The 14,689-nt window shown below is 42.2% G+C and overlaps 1 protein-coding gene across 2 annotated transcripts in view; it reads left to right on the plus strand.

Annotated features, from left to right (window-relative positions):
• The first annotated feature begins 213 nt into the window (after window positions 1-213).
• Window positions 214-14,689, plus strand: part of IPO5 (importin 5) — a 68,962-nt gene continuing 54,486 nt past the window's right edge. Inside the window, exons 1-2 of one of the 2 annotated variants that reach the window (XM_054446396.2) lie at window positions 214-278; window positions 649-728. The gene's annotated coding sequence lies outside the window, so the exon portion shown is untranslated. Of the gene's footprint in view, window positions 279-648; window positions 729-6,795; window positions 6,943-14,689 lie in introns of those variants that run through there. The other variant, XM_054446397.2, reaches the window with a different exon arrangement.

The raw sequence follows: 14,689 nt of genomic DNA on the forward strand, positions 1-14,689 counted from the left end.
TTTTGAGTTCTCAAAGGCCAATAGATAGCTCCCTTTCCTTTCCACAGCTTTGGGAGCTTGGGCTACCCTGTAACGTCTAAATGCCTGTGTAGTGTGGGCCGGTGAAGCTGGCAGGGTGGGCAGGGTGCCCACCAGCAGGAGCCAGCTGACCTCCTGCGTGTCACAATAGCAGCCAGGTGTCTCCACAGTGACGTCTCTGAGCCAGGAGGTCAGAACTGTGGGATTGATGACCTCCCACAACTGGAGCAGCCACAGTGCCGGGAACAGCTCTGACCACAGTAAGTCATCCCACAACCTCACATCCAGATGAAACCATTTAAGAATTTCATCTGCACCGAGGAACAATTGAGCGTGATACTGGAGGGAAACAGTTTCCCTGTGAGATCCAGGAGGTCCCTTTAGCTTGTCTCCTGATGTCACCACAGTCATACCCAAGAGGAAGGAAAGGTCAGAGACAATGATTTGGAGAACATTCTACATGACGGCTCACTGTTCTTTGGTATCGTGCCTTACGTGAGCTGGGGACTAACTCCGTATCCTTAAGGAGGCATCACTTGATTAGAGTTGCCCAAAAGAATGTGGGTTATTATCCTAAAGGTCTGTGTAGCCATCCTGAAACAGTCAGAAATGAGTTTTTATTTCACTTAGGTGGTTCCGGGGAGAAGCCTTTCCAGGACCCATGTGCAGGCACAGCTGTTTTACCTGATCGGGATCCTTGCGGCACTCAAGTGAGTCTAGAATTATCAGATTTTGTTCTGTCTCTGTTCACTGTGAATTCTATTCTTTATTTCCTTTAAAACAAAAAGCTCCTGCTATTTTCTCCTATAATTATGATATTTGTTTCTCGATCATTTTACCTTCTATTCACCAATTAATTGAAATCCTACCCATCAGGATTATCTACCCTGCTTTCCTATAGGGAAAATAAAAAGTGCTTAGAAGCAGTCTGATTTTCACTGCCTTTAATTTCTCAAATCTCAAGATGTTCCATTTAAAATCTTTAGAGTATCTATTTTGTCTTCTGTACATTATGGTTGTATTCCCTCAGAGGCCGAGTATATTTTATCTTAGTTTTCAGAGATCACTAAAGTCAAGTAAATGAAGGAAAACAGAATTCATTTTCATTATGGGAAAACAAAATCAATCCCTAAGTAGTCAAAAGATTACTTACTTAAGGAACCACCTGGTTAACTTCTTCTCCTAGAACTTAATCCCCTAACTAGGGGTAAAAAAGGCTCATTGTCATCTTATAAAGTATTAAGATACCAGGGACTTGTCAAATGGGAATGCCTTTATTATAGAATGTTTAATTTAGGCCTTCCTAAACAGTTTTGCTTTCTTCTGTCATTTGTCTGTGATGGAACCTCAAAAACACTAACTAGTATGCGAGACAGATTTGTGTTGGAACATTGTGTTAGCTTTCCAGTAGAGTTAAAATTCTGGAATGCAGTTATAAACCTCCAAATGAAAAATACCGGCCGGGCACAGTGGCTCACACCTATAATCCCAGCACTTTGGGAGGCTGAGGTGGGAGGACCACTTGAGCCTAGGAGTTTAACGTCAGCCTAGGCAACATAGTGAGACCCTATCTCTACAAAATATAGAAAAAAGTAGCCAGTTATGGCGGAATGCGTCTGTAATTCCAGGGACTCAGGAGGCTGAGGTGAGAGGATTCCTTGAGCTGGGGAGGTCAAGACTGCAGTGAGCCATGACTGTGCCACTGCACTCCAGCCTGGGTGACAGAGTGGGACCCCATCACAAAAAAGAAAAAAAGAAAAATACCTAAGTGGCCAAATACCTTATAAAGTTCACGCATGCTACCCTACAGGAAATATCCTCAGCTGTCTTCTCTGTGCCGGGTTCATATGCTCTTGTGCCTAGTTCATACGTGTTTGGTCATCTGCTTTCCAAAGCACACAGCAAACCAGATGATGAGAGCAGCTGACAAGTGGAGACAGCTGTCATTTTACGTTGGCAGCTACAATAAATGACACTGTCTGATGGAGAAAATAAGCGGGGAAAACACTTCCAAAACACAGGCAGAAATATAAGAGTTGAAATCCCAGAGTTCCAGAACAATTTCACTTCAGGGCAAGCAAGCCTAAATGGCCTGTGTATCCACCACTCTACTACAACCCAGTGACATAACCGACTTGATGGTCCTCAGACGCCGGAGCTGGGAGGATCCCCTAGGGTGCTGTCCAACTCGCCCCAATTTACAGGTGAGGAAACGGAGGCCTCAGGAAGCAATGAGAGCCCAGTTCAGGATCATAGCTAGTTAAGAGGGAAGCTGCAACTACAGTTAGGATCCCCTGACCCCATGGGCCAACTTCTATCCTATACGCCCCACTCTGGAAAGGTGAAAAATAATTCAGCATTTTGGCTGGGCGCGGTGGCTCATGCCTGTAATCCCAGCACTTTGGGAGGCCGAGGCAGGCGGATCACAAGGTCAGGAGACCGAGACCTTCCTGGCTTAACACGGTGAAACCCCGTCTCTACTAAAAATACAAAAAAATTAGCCGGGCATGGTGGCGGGCACCTGCAGTCCCAGCTACTCCGGAGGCTGAGGCGAGAGAATGGCGTGAACCCGGGAAGTGGAGCTTGCAGTGAGCCGAGATCGCGCCACTGCACTCCAACCTGGGCGACAGTGCGAGACTCCGTCTCAAAAAAAAAACAACAACAAAAAAAAAAAACATAAAAATAATAATAATTCAGTGTTTCAAAAGGTTTCAAAAGGCCAGGAAGGAATTAATACATGTTTAAAGAATTTTCTTGGCAAAATGGTTGAAGGCTCATTGGTTACATATGAGAATTAAATGAGATAAAGCATAGAAGGTTATCCCTCAAACACAGAAAGAAATCAAAATGTTGTCAGTTATTATTATTACTTAAAAATCTGATATATAAAAAAGTGCTTTTTTACAGAAGTCAGAAGAAAGTAGGTTGAGCATTTTTAATACTAATCTTTTAAATACCTTTGCTCTGCCAGAAAATTAATTTTCATAAAGCAATACATTGTTGGATCTCACCCTGAGGAAGGTCTTCCCTGGGCACCCTATTTTAACAGTACCCCATCACCTCTAGCTCTTTACTTTGATTTAGTATGCTTTATAACCTATTACCATATGAAACTAAAGATACGTATAAAATCTTTTCTCTAAAGCTTCTCCTAAAGTTCACAGCTAAAATACTACGATTTCCTTCTGGTTTTTAAATAGTCCTCTTGTTAGAAAAGATTTAGCCCTTATCCTCAATCTCACAGCCACTAAATAGTCAATTCACACAAGCCAAGTGATTTGTAGAATAGGAGTCTCTGCAAACTGAGTCCAACCAGCTTGAATAATAACATCATAACATAATGGGATCCCTTTATAGTGGTAGTGTCCGGGTCCAAATACCAAAATTCCTATTTGAAGCTGTATTAAGATTTTCTAAATGTAGCTATGTTTCAAGAGAAAATGCTTGGTCTATGGATAGCTGAAGCCACGTAAAACAAGCATTCTTATCACACGGGTCCAATATCGCTGATTTTACATGGCAGATAGACCTTAAAACGCATTCCTACTTTTCCCACTCCCTCCCACATTCTTTAAAAGGGTAGGGTTTAATATCTCTCTGAATACTCAAATGAAAACTTCAGTGTATAAACAAAACTAGACAAATCCTTAGATTAAGATGGAAGGAAGATGGTCTTTTGACCTCTTAATATTAGTTTGATCTAACATCTTTTTTTTTTTTTTTTTTTTTGAGACGGAGTCTCATTTTGTTGCCCAGGCTGGAGTGCAGTAGCGTGATCTCAGCTCACCGCAGCCTCCACCTCCCGGGTTCAAGCAATTCTCCCACCTCAGCCTCCTGAGTAGCTGGGACTACAGGCCTGTGCCACCATACCTGGCTAATTTTTTTTTTTTTTTTTTTTTTTGTAGAGACGGTTTCAGCATGTTGGCCAGGCTGGTCTCGAACTCCTGACCTCAGGTGATCCACCTACCTCCCAAAGTCCTGGGATTACAGGCATGAGCCACCGCACTCAGCCTGATCTAAGTTCTTTAAATGATCATTCCATATTGTTAAACAATGTTTCTAAGTGAGAGGTAGAGAATTATATTAGATGGTAGGAGGCCTGAATGGTTGAAGACAATTTAGAGAAAACTAGTTATTTCCTTGGCACAAAGTAAATCCTACTACTCCTGAAGTATAAGAAAAAATAAAAATAAAAACAATAAAAATAAACAATTCTTTGATCAAACAATTTTTTTAATTGACTTGTTCTGATCATTAGTGCCTACTTGTTCAGCCCACTATCCTTACATGCATTAGTGGATTCCTTCTCTTTTTTATCTCTGAAGATTCCAGAAGTAGATCCGTGGATTCCTTAAATGTTAAAGAAACCCTGTCTTCTGTAATCCCAGCTACTCTAGAGGCTGAGACAGCAGAATCACTTGAACCCAGGAGGTGGAGATTACAGTGAGCCGAGATCGCACCACTGCACTCCAGCCTGGGTGACAGAGTGAGACAGAATGAGACTCTGTCTCAGAAAAAAAAGTAAAGAAAGAAACCCTTGCAATCAGAGAGAAAAAGAGAATTAGAACTTAAAGTGACTAATGTTAAATATACTATTATATTTGTACTATATATAAACTAGAAACCTCCAGGGCCTGGCCTCAGGTAGAGTTGTCTTGCAGCTGATTGCTTGGCTCTCTTCTCTCTTCCCAACTTGATGTCATCCACTTCCACAACTTTAAATGCCATGAAAGTGATGGCTTGCCACTTCCAGCCCTGCCCTCTTCCTGGGCTCCATTGTCCCTCTATCCTCAGCCACGTGGCTGTTTCCTGGGTACCACAAAAGTGCCACGAAAGAAACCCAGCTCTTCTCTCCAGACCTTACCCCAAACACCTCCTTCTCATCTTAATAGCATCATCAGTTCCTCAGTCACAAAACCTGAGCATTCTTGATCTCTCCCGACCTCACCCCCACCATCGGGGGAGGACTCACCAAGAAACTCCAGAAGCTTAAGTGTCAGGGACTCTCCTTTGCTCAGGACCCTCTATCTCATTTTGTGTTATCCCATTGCAGGGTCCTCTATCTCATTTTGTGTTTAGTTTTTATTTTTTCTTATGGAAGGCCCTCAAACCATATGATTTAGGCCTCACAAACCTTGGATCAGCCTCTGCACCCTCTGTCCAGCTCATTTCCAAAAGAAAACTATCTCAAAAAAAAAAAAAAAAGAAAGAAAGAGAAAAGAAAACCATCTAAAACCGACCACCGTGAACACTGTTGATTGCTACCACCTCAGTCCAAGCCCCATCCCACCCCACCCCATACTGCAGCCAAGATGATCTTTCAAAGTTGAAAGCTTTTCAGGTCAGATCTCTTTCTTAACCCTCCACTGGATTCCCCTTTCCCCTAGAACAAGTCACACTACAAGAGGCAGGACACGGTGGCTCACACCTGTAACCCCAGCACTTTGGGAGGCTGAGGCAGGTGGATCACCTGAGGTCAGGAGTTCAAGACCAGCCTGGCCAACATGGTGAAACCCCATCTCTACTAAAAATACAAAAATTAGCCAGACGTGGTGGTGGGCACCTGTAATCCCAGCTACTCGGGAGGCTGAGGCAGGAGAATTGCTTGAACCTAGGAGGCAGAGGTTAAAGTGAACCAAGATCACGCCACTGCACTACAGCCTGGGTGACACAGCAAGACTGTCTCAAAAAAAAAAAAAAAAAAAGAGAGAACAAGTCACACTACAGAACCATCACAATGCCCTAGTAGCAGAACATGCCGCTGAACTATCAGGGTGCCCTGGGTGATCTGGCCTCTGCTGGCCTCCCAACCCTCTCAGCTTTAGCTATCCCCTTCTTTCCTTCCTGGAATACCCCAACTTGTTTTTGCCTGTCCTTCGTATTGTCACCTCTGCTTGAGAGAGCCTCCTCCATTTCTTCACTTGCCTCATCTTTCATTGTCACCTCCTCTCAAAAGACTGTCCCGGCCGGGCACGGTGGCTCACGCCTATAATCCCAGCACTTTGGGAGGCCGAGGCGGGTGGATCACAAAGTCAGGAGTTCAAGACCAGCCTGGCCAACATGGTGAAACCCCGTCTCTACTAAAATACAAAAAACAAAAATTAACCAGGTGTGGTGGTGGGTGCCTATAGTCCCAGCTACTCACGAGGCTGAGCCAGGAGAATTGCTTGAACCCGGGAGGCGGAGGTTGCAGTGAGCCTAGATAGCGCCACTGCACTCCAGCCTGGGTGACAGAGTGGGACTCTGTCTCAAAGAAAAAGAAAAAAAGACTGTGTCCCTAGGGTATGACCCCACCCCAATCCAGTCATTCGTGATCCCATTATCTTCTTTTTTCACCTATAACTATATGCAAGTATCTTATCAGTTTACTTGTTTATTATCTGAATTCTTTCAAAAGAGCTAAGCTCCCTGAAGATGGGAACCCTGTCCACATGCTCACCATGGAATCCCCACAGCCTAGCAGCACCTCCCACAGAGGGGTGCCTAATATTTTTCTAAACAAATGAATGAAGGAAATGTTCATTAAACAAATACTACTGCAGTTAAATGTGGCATCAAGCAGTACTACACATAGGGTGCATGGAATTGAAGCCTATGAACCATTAGAAGGTCCCTTTCATTTGTTCCTCATTAACTGTGGATGACTAAAAATCCGTGCTGCCAATAGCTCCAACTATGAGATGTGGATCGATGTCACAATCCAGACTCCATTATGCATGTCCTCATAATGCAGGAGGTGAAATGTGTATGTCATGTGTCCAAATTGTAAGATATTTGCTGTAAGTAGCAACAAGATGGGAAGGAAAGTCTACAGGCCAAATCATGTCTGAATCTCCCCATTCTCCCTCTCCACAAATATTGGTTTAGGAATTCTCCGAGGTTTGAAGGTTATGAATGGTTATCATTCAAGGATTCAGAACTGAGGTAAAAATACTGTGAATTATAAGGAAAAAAAATCACTAATTGAAGTCTAAATCAATATGCTTCAGCTCTCTGAGGAAATGTATTTTTAATATAATAGCTTTATTGAGATACTCATACACCATAAAGTTCAAACTTTTACATTTTTATTTTATTTATTTGTGTTTTTTTTTTTTTTTTTTTTGAGATGGAGTTTCACTCTTGTCACCCAGGCTGGAGTGCAATGGCATGATCTCAACTCACTGCAACCTCCACCTCCTGGGTTCAAGCAATTCTCCTGCCTCAGCCTCTTGAGTAGCTGGGATTACAGTTGCGCACCACTATGCCCAGCTAATTTTTGTACTTTCAGTAGAGACAGCATTTCACCATGTTGGCCAGGCTGGTCTCGAACTCCTGACCTCAGGTGATCCACCCGCCTGAGCCTCCCAAAGTGCTGGGATTACAAGCATGAGCCACCGCACCCAGCCTAAAGTTCAACCTTTTAAAGTGTACAATGGAGTGTTTAGTATATTCAGTGGGTTGCACATTCATCACTATCACTCTTTCCTCACCCTAAAAGAAAACTCCATACCTACTAGCACTTACTGATTCCCCTACCCAACCCATGCCCAGGCACATGGAGAGCACCAATCTACTGTCTATGGATGTGCTGATTCTGGACATTTCCCATAAGTGGGACGAAAAAAATGTGTGGTCTTTGTGTCTGATTTCTTTCAGGCAGTCTAATGAGTTTAAGGTTCACTCATGTTGTTACATGTATCGTTACTTTATTCTTTTATTGCCAAGTAATATTTCCTTGTATAGTTAGATGACATTTTGTTTATCCATTCACCAGTGGATGGACAGTTGAATTGTTTCCACTTTTTGGCTATGGTGAATAATGTTGCCATGAACATTCATGTACAAGTTTTTGTGTCGACATATGTTGTCTTTTCTCTTGCATGTATACCTAGGAGTGAAATTACTGAGTCAAATGGTAACTCAGGCTGGAGTGCAATGGCAGGATCTCAGCTCACTGCAACCTCCGTCTCCCAGGTTCAAGTGATTCTCATGCCGCAGCCTCTCGAGTAACTGGAATTACAGGCGTGCGTCACCACACCCAGCTTATTCAGACTGTTTTCCAAATTGGCTGTAACATTTTATGTTCTTATTAGCAAAGTATGAGCGTTTGAATTTCTCCACATTCTTCTCAACACTTGCTACTGCCTTTTTTATTAAAGCCATTCTATTGGGTATGAAGTGGTATCTTACATTGTGGTTTTGATTTGCATTTCCCTAATGATGAACGATGTTGCACATCTTTTCATGTGCTTGTTGGCCATTTGTATATTTTCTTTGGAGAAATGTCTATTCAAATGTTTTACCCATTTTTTTAATTGGGTTGTCTTTTTTTAATCGAGAGTAGGGCTTTTTAAATATTCTGGCTATAAGTCCCTTATAAGACGTATGATTTGTGGCCAGGCGCAGTGGCTCACACCTGTAATCCCAGCACTTTGGGAGACCAAAGTGAGTGGATCACTTGAGGTCAGGAGTTCAAGACCAGCCTGGCCAACATGGCGAAACCCCATCTCTACTAAAAATACAAAAATTAGCTGGGCGTGGGGGCGCACATCTGCAAACCCAGCTAATCTGGAGGCTGAGGCAGGACAATCGCTTGAACCTGGGAGGCGGAGGCTGCAGTGAGCTGAGATCATGCCAATGCATTCCAGCCTGGGTGACAGAGTGAGACTTTGTCTCAAAAAATATACATTATTTGCATATATTTTCTCCCATTCTATGGGTTGTCTTTTCACTTTTTTGATGGTGTCCTTAAAAGCACAAAGGTTTTAATTTTGTGAAGTTCAATGTATCCATTTTTCTCTTCTGCCTTTTGTGATTTTGATGTCATAGCTGAAAAATGATTGCCTACCCCAAAACGATGAAAATTTAGTCCTATATTTTCTTGTAAGAATTTTATAGTTTTAGCTCTTACATTTAGTCTATGATCCATTTTGAAGTTTTTATGACGTGAAGTATGGATCCAGCTTCATTCTAACGCATGTGGATATCAAGCTGTACCAGCAACAATCTTTCCACAGTGAACAGTCATGGCTCCTATATTAGCCAGGGTCCTCAAGAGAAAATGAACCAATAAGAAATAGACAGGATGGGCACAGTGGCTCACACCTGTAATCCCAGCACTTTGGGGGGCCCAGGCAGGCAGATCACTTGAGGTCAGGAGTTTGAGACCAGCCTGGCCAACATGGTGAAACCCCTGTCTCTATTAAAAATACAAAAAATTAGCTGGGTATGGTGAGGCACATCTGTAGTCCCAGCTGCTCAGAAGGCTGAGGCACAAGAATCACTTGAGCCTGGGAGGCAGAGGTTGCAGTGAGCCAAGATTGTGCCACTGCACTCCAGCCTGGGTGGTGACAGAGTGAAACTGTCTGAAAAAAAAAAAAAAAAAGGTAGATAGATTAGATTTATTTTAAGGAATCTGCTACATAATTATGAGAGATGGCAAGTTCAAACCCTGCAGGGCAGGCTAGCAGGCTGGAAATTCAGGTTTGAGTTGATGTTGCAGTCTTGAGTTTGAAATCTGAAGGGCAAATCAGCAGGTGGAGATTCGGGCAGGGTTTCTGTGCTGTGGTCTTGTAGCAGAACTGTTTCTTACCCCATAAACCTCCATCTTTGCTATTAAGGCCTTCAACTGATTAGATGAAGCCCACCCACCTTGTGGAGGGTAATTTGCTTTAGTTAAAGTCAACTGATTATAAATGTTAAATTGTATCCACAGATACTTTCCCAGCAACATCTAGACTGCTGTTTGACCAAACAATGGGGCTCCAACAGCCTAGCCAAGCTGAAACATAAAATTAACCATCACAGTACCCTTGTCAAAAATCAATCTGACAACACATGTAAGGTTTATTTCTGGAGTCACTATTCAATTCCATTGATCTATATGTCTGTCCTTATGCCAGTAACACAGTGTTTTAATTATTATAGCTTTTTTTTTTTTGAGACAGAGCCTAGCTCTGTCACCAGGCTAGAGTACGGTGGTGGAATCTCAGCTCACTGCAATCCCGCCTCCCGGGTTCAAGCGATTCCCCTGCCTCAGCCTCCCAAGTAGCTGGGACTACAGGCACGCACCCTCACACCTGGCTAATTTTTTGTATTTTAGTAGAGACGGGGTTTCACCATTTTGGCCAGGATGGTCTCGATCTCCCGACCTCATGATCCGCCCACCTTGGCCTCCCAAAGTGCTAGGATTATAGGTGTGAGCCACTGCGCCCGGCCATTATTATAGCTTTATAGTAAGCCTTGAATTCAGCAACTGTTAATCCTTTGAATTTTGTTTTTTTCGACTGCTTTGGCTACTCAGAGTCTCTTACAACTCTAGATGAATTTTTAGAATCAGTTTGTCCAATTTACACTCCCACCAACAGTGTAAAAGCATTCCTATTTCTCCACAGCCTCGCCAGCATCTGTTGTTTCCTGACTTTTTAATGATCACCATTCTAACTGGCATGAGATGGTATCTCATTGTGGTTTTGATTTGCATTTCTCTAATGACCAGTGAGGATGAGCTTTTTTTCATGTTTGTCAACAACATAAATGTCTTCTTTTGAGAAGTGTCTGTTCATATCTTTTGCCCACTTTTTGATGGGGTTGTTTTTTTCTTGTAAATTTGTTTAAGTTATTTGTAGATTCTGGACATTAGCCCTTTGTCAGATGGATAGATTGCAAAAATTTTCTCCCATTCTGTAGGCTGCCTGTTGGTTCTGATGACAGTTTCTTTTGCTGTGCAGAAGCTCTTTAGTTTAATTAGATCCTATTTGTCAATTTTGGCTTTTGTTGCAATTGCTTTTGGTGTTTTAGTCATGAAGTCTTTGCCCATGCCTATATCCTAAATGATATTGCCTAGGTTTTCTTCTAGGGTTTTCATGATTTTAGGTTTTACATTTAAGTCTTTAATCCATCTTGAGTTAATTTTTGTATAAGGTGTAAGGAATGGGTCCAGTTTGTGTTTTCTGCATATGACTAGCCAGTTTTCCCAGCACCATTTCTTTCTTTCTTTTTTTTTTTTTTTGAGAATGAGTCTCGCTCTGTCACCCAGGCTGGAGTGCAGTGGCGCCATCTCGGCTCACTGCAAGCTCTGCCTCCCGGGTTCATGCCATTCTCCTGCCTCAGCCTCCCGAGTAGCTGGGACTACAGGCACCTACCACCACACCCGGCTAATTTTGTGTGTGTGTGTTTTTACCAAAAAAAAGTAGAGACGGGGTTTCACCATGTTAGCCAGGATGGTCTCGATCTCCTGACCTCATGATCCGCCTGCCTTGGCCTCCCAAAGTGCTGGGATTACAGGCGTGAGCCACCGCGCCCGGCCTCCCAGCACCATTTCTTATATAGGGACAGTGTGGCGATTCTTCAAGGATCTAGAACCAGAAATACCATTTGACCTAGCAATCCCGTTACTGAGTATATACCCAAAGGCTTATAAATCACTCTACTGTAAAGACACATGCACACGTATGTTTATTGCAGCACTATTTACAAGAGCAAAGACTTAGAACCAACCCAAATGCCCATCAATGATAGACTGGATAAAGAAAATGTGGCACATGTATGCCATGGAATACTATGCAGCCATGAAAAAGAATGAGTTCATGTCCTTTGCAGGGACATGGATGAAGCTGGAAGCCATCATTCTCAGTAAACTAACACAGGAACAGAAAACCAAACACCACATGTTCTCACTCATAAGTGGGAGTTGAACAATGAGAACACATGGACACAGGAAGTGGAACATCACACACCAGGGCCTGTCGGGGGGTGAGAGACAAGGGAAGGGAGAGCATTAGGACAAATACCTAATGCGTGCAGGGTTTAAAACCTAGATGATGGGTTGATAGGTGCAGCAAACCACCATGGCACATGTATACCTATGTAACAAACCTGCACGTTCTGCCCATGTATATCAAAACTGAAAGTCAAATTAAAAAAAAAAAATCAGCTTGTCCATATCTGAAAAACAGAGGCAGCTGGAATTTTAATTAGGATTACCTTGAATCTATAGATCAAGGGAGGGGGGTATCACCATCTTAATAATATTAAATCTCCCAATCCATGCATATAGACTGTGTTTCCCTTTATTTAGATCTTCTTTAATTTCTTCCAACAATGTTTTATAATTTTCAGCATACAATTTCTACAGTTCTGTGAAAGTTACTGTTACTTTGTTACTGAGTCTTATTTTTTTTTTGATGCTATTGTAAATAAAACTGTTTTCTTAATTTCATTTTCGGATTGTTTATCGCTAGCGTATGGAATTACAATTGATTTGTATATATTGATCTTGTCTCCTGCAACCTTGCTGAACTTGTTTTGTTTGTTCTAATAGTTTGTGTGTGTGTGTGCTTGTGTGAATTCCTTAGGATTTTGTCTATACGAAATCATGTCACCTGTGAATAGAGATAGAACTTCCAAGGCTGGGTGCGGTGGCTCATGCCTGTAATCCCAGCACTTTGGGGAGGCCGAGGCAGGAGGATCATGAGATCATGACAGAGATCGAAACCAGCCTGGCCAACATGGTGAAACCCCATCTCTACTAAAAATACAAAAAATAGCTGGGTGTGGTGGTGCGTGCCTTAATCCCAGCTACTCAGGAGGCTGAGGCAGGAGAATCACTTGAACCAGGGAGGTGGAAGTTGCAGTGAGCCGAGATCTGCACTCCAGCCTGGGCGACAGAGCAAGGCCCCCTCTCAGAAAAAAAAAAAAAAGATAGAACTTTCAGTAAAATATTGAGTAAAAATGGTGAGAATAGACATTCTTGTCTTGTCTTGATCTCAGGGAGAAAACATCCAGTTTTTCTCAACTAAATATGATGTTAGCTGTGAGTCTGTCACAGATGGCTTTTATGAAGTTGAGGAAATTCCTCTTTATTCCTAGTTTGTTGAGTGTTTTAATAATGAAAAGGGATTGGATTCTGTGAAAAGCTTATCCTGAATCAATTCAGATGCTCATATAGTTTTTATGCTTTATTAATATGGTATGTTACCTTGATTTTCATATGTTATGCCAATCTTTCATTTCTGGGATAAATTTCACTTGGGCATGGTAGATAATCCTCTCTATATGTTGTTTAATTCAGTTTGCTAGTATTTTGTTCAGAATTTTTGTGTCAATATTGGTCTATAGTTTTTTTGTTTTTTGCAGCAGGGCACAACTGGCCTTATAAAATGATTTATTAAGTGTTCACTCTGCTTCTATTTTCTGACAAAGTTTGAGTAGGAATGGTGTTAATTGCTGTTTAAATGTTTGGTAAAATTCACCAGTAAAGTCATCTGGTCTGGGACTTTTCTTTGTGACTTTTAAAATTACTAGTTCAGCTGGGTGCGGTGGCTCACGCGTGTAATCAAAGCACTTTGAGAGGCCGAGGTAGGTGGATCACCTGAGGTCAGGAGTTCAAGACCAACCTGACTAATACGGTGAAACCACGTCTTTACTAAAAACACAAAAATTAGCCGGGTGTGGTGGTGTGTGCCTATAGACCCAGCTATTTGGGAGGCTGAGGCAGGAGAATTGCTTGAACCAGGGAGGCGGAGGTTACAATGAGCTAAGATCATGCCACTGCACTCCAGCCTGGGTGACAGAGCAAGACTCTGTCTCAAAAAATAATGAAATACAATAAAATAACTAATTCAATAGTTTTACTTGCTGTAGATCTATTCATATTTTCTATTTCTTCGTGAATCACTTTTGATTTGCGTTTTTCTAGAAATGTGTCCATTTCCTCTAGGTTATCTAATTTGTTAGCACACAATTGTGTAAAGTATTCTCTTATAATTTTTATTTCTGAAAGCTGGGTAGTGATGTCTCCTCTTTCATTCCTGATTTTAGTATTTGAGCCTCCCCTTTTTTTTCTTGGTCAGTACAGCCAAAAGTTTGTGAATTTTGTTGATCTTCTAAAAAGAAACAATTTTGGGTTATTTTTATTTTCTCTTTTTTAATTTTCTATTTCATTTATTTCCTTTTTAGTCTTCTTTCTCTTTCTTTTTCTTCCTTTCTCTTTCTTGCTTTCTTTCTTTCTGCTTGTTGTAGATTTAGTTTGCCCTTCTTTCTTTAATATCTAAGGAAGTAGGTTATTGATTTCTTCTTTTCTAATTCATAAGGACAGCTCTAAGTGTCCCTATGAGCGTTGCTATCACTGCTATCCCATAACTTTTGGTATCTTATATTTTTGTTTTCATTCATCTGAAAGTATTTTCTGTTTGTTTGTTTGTTTGTTTGAATCTCGCTCTGTCGCCCAGGCTAGAGTGCAGTGGCGCGATCTCAGCTCACTGCAAGCTCCGCCTCCCGGGTTCATGCCATTCTCCTGCCTCAGCCTCCCAAGTAGCTGGGACTACAGGTGCCCACCACCACGCCCAGCTAATTTTTTGTATTTTTAGTAGAGACGGCGTTTCACCATGTTAGCCAGGATGGTCTCGATCTCCTGACCTTGTGATCTGCCCACCTCGGCCTCCCAGTATGCTGGGATTACAGGCGTGAGCCACCGCGCCCGGCTCAAAGTATTTTCTAATTTCTCTTGTGATTGTTTTCAATATAGAGAAGGGGTCTCACTCTGTCACCCAGGTTGGAATTTAGTGGTGCGATCATTGCTCACTGTAACTGAATTCCTGGGCTCAAAGGATCCTCCCACCTCAGCCTTCCAAAGCACTGTGATTAGAGACATGAGGCACCATGCCAGGCCATCTTGTGATTTCTTCTT

The sequence above is a fragment of the Pongo pygmaeus genome, chromosome 14 (genome assembly GCF_028885625.2).
Source record: "Pongo pygmaeus isolate AG05252 chromosome 14, NHGRI_mPonPyg2-v2.0_pri, whole genome shotgun sequence".
NCBI classification, from domain to species: domain Eukaryota; kingdom Metazoa; phylum Chordata; class Mammalia; order Primates; family Hominidae; genus Pongo; species Pongo pygmaeus.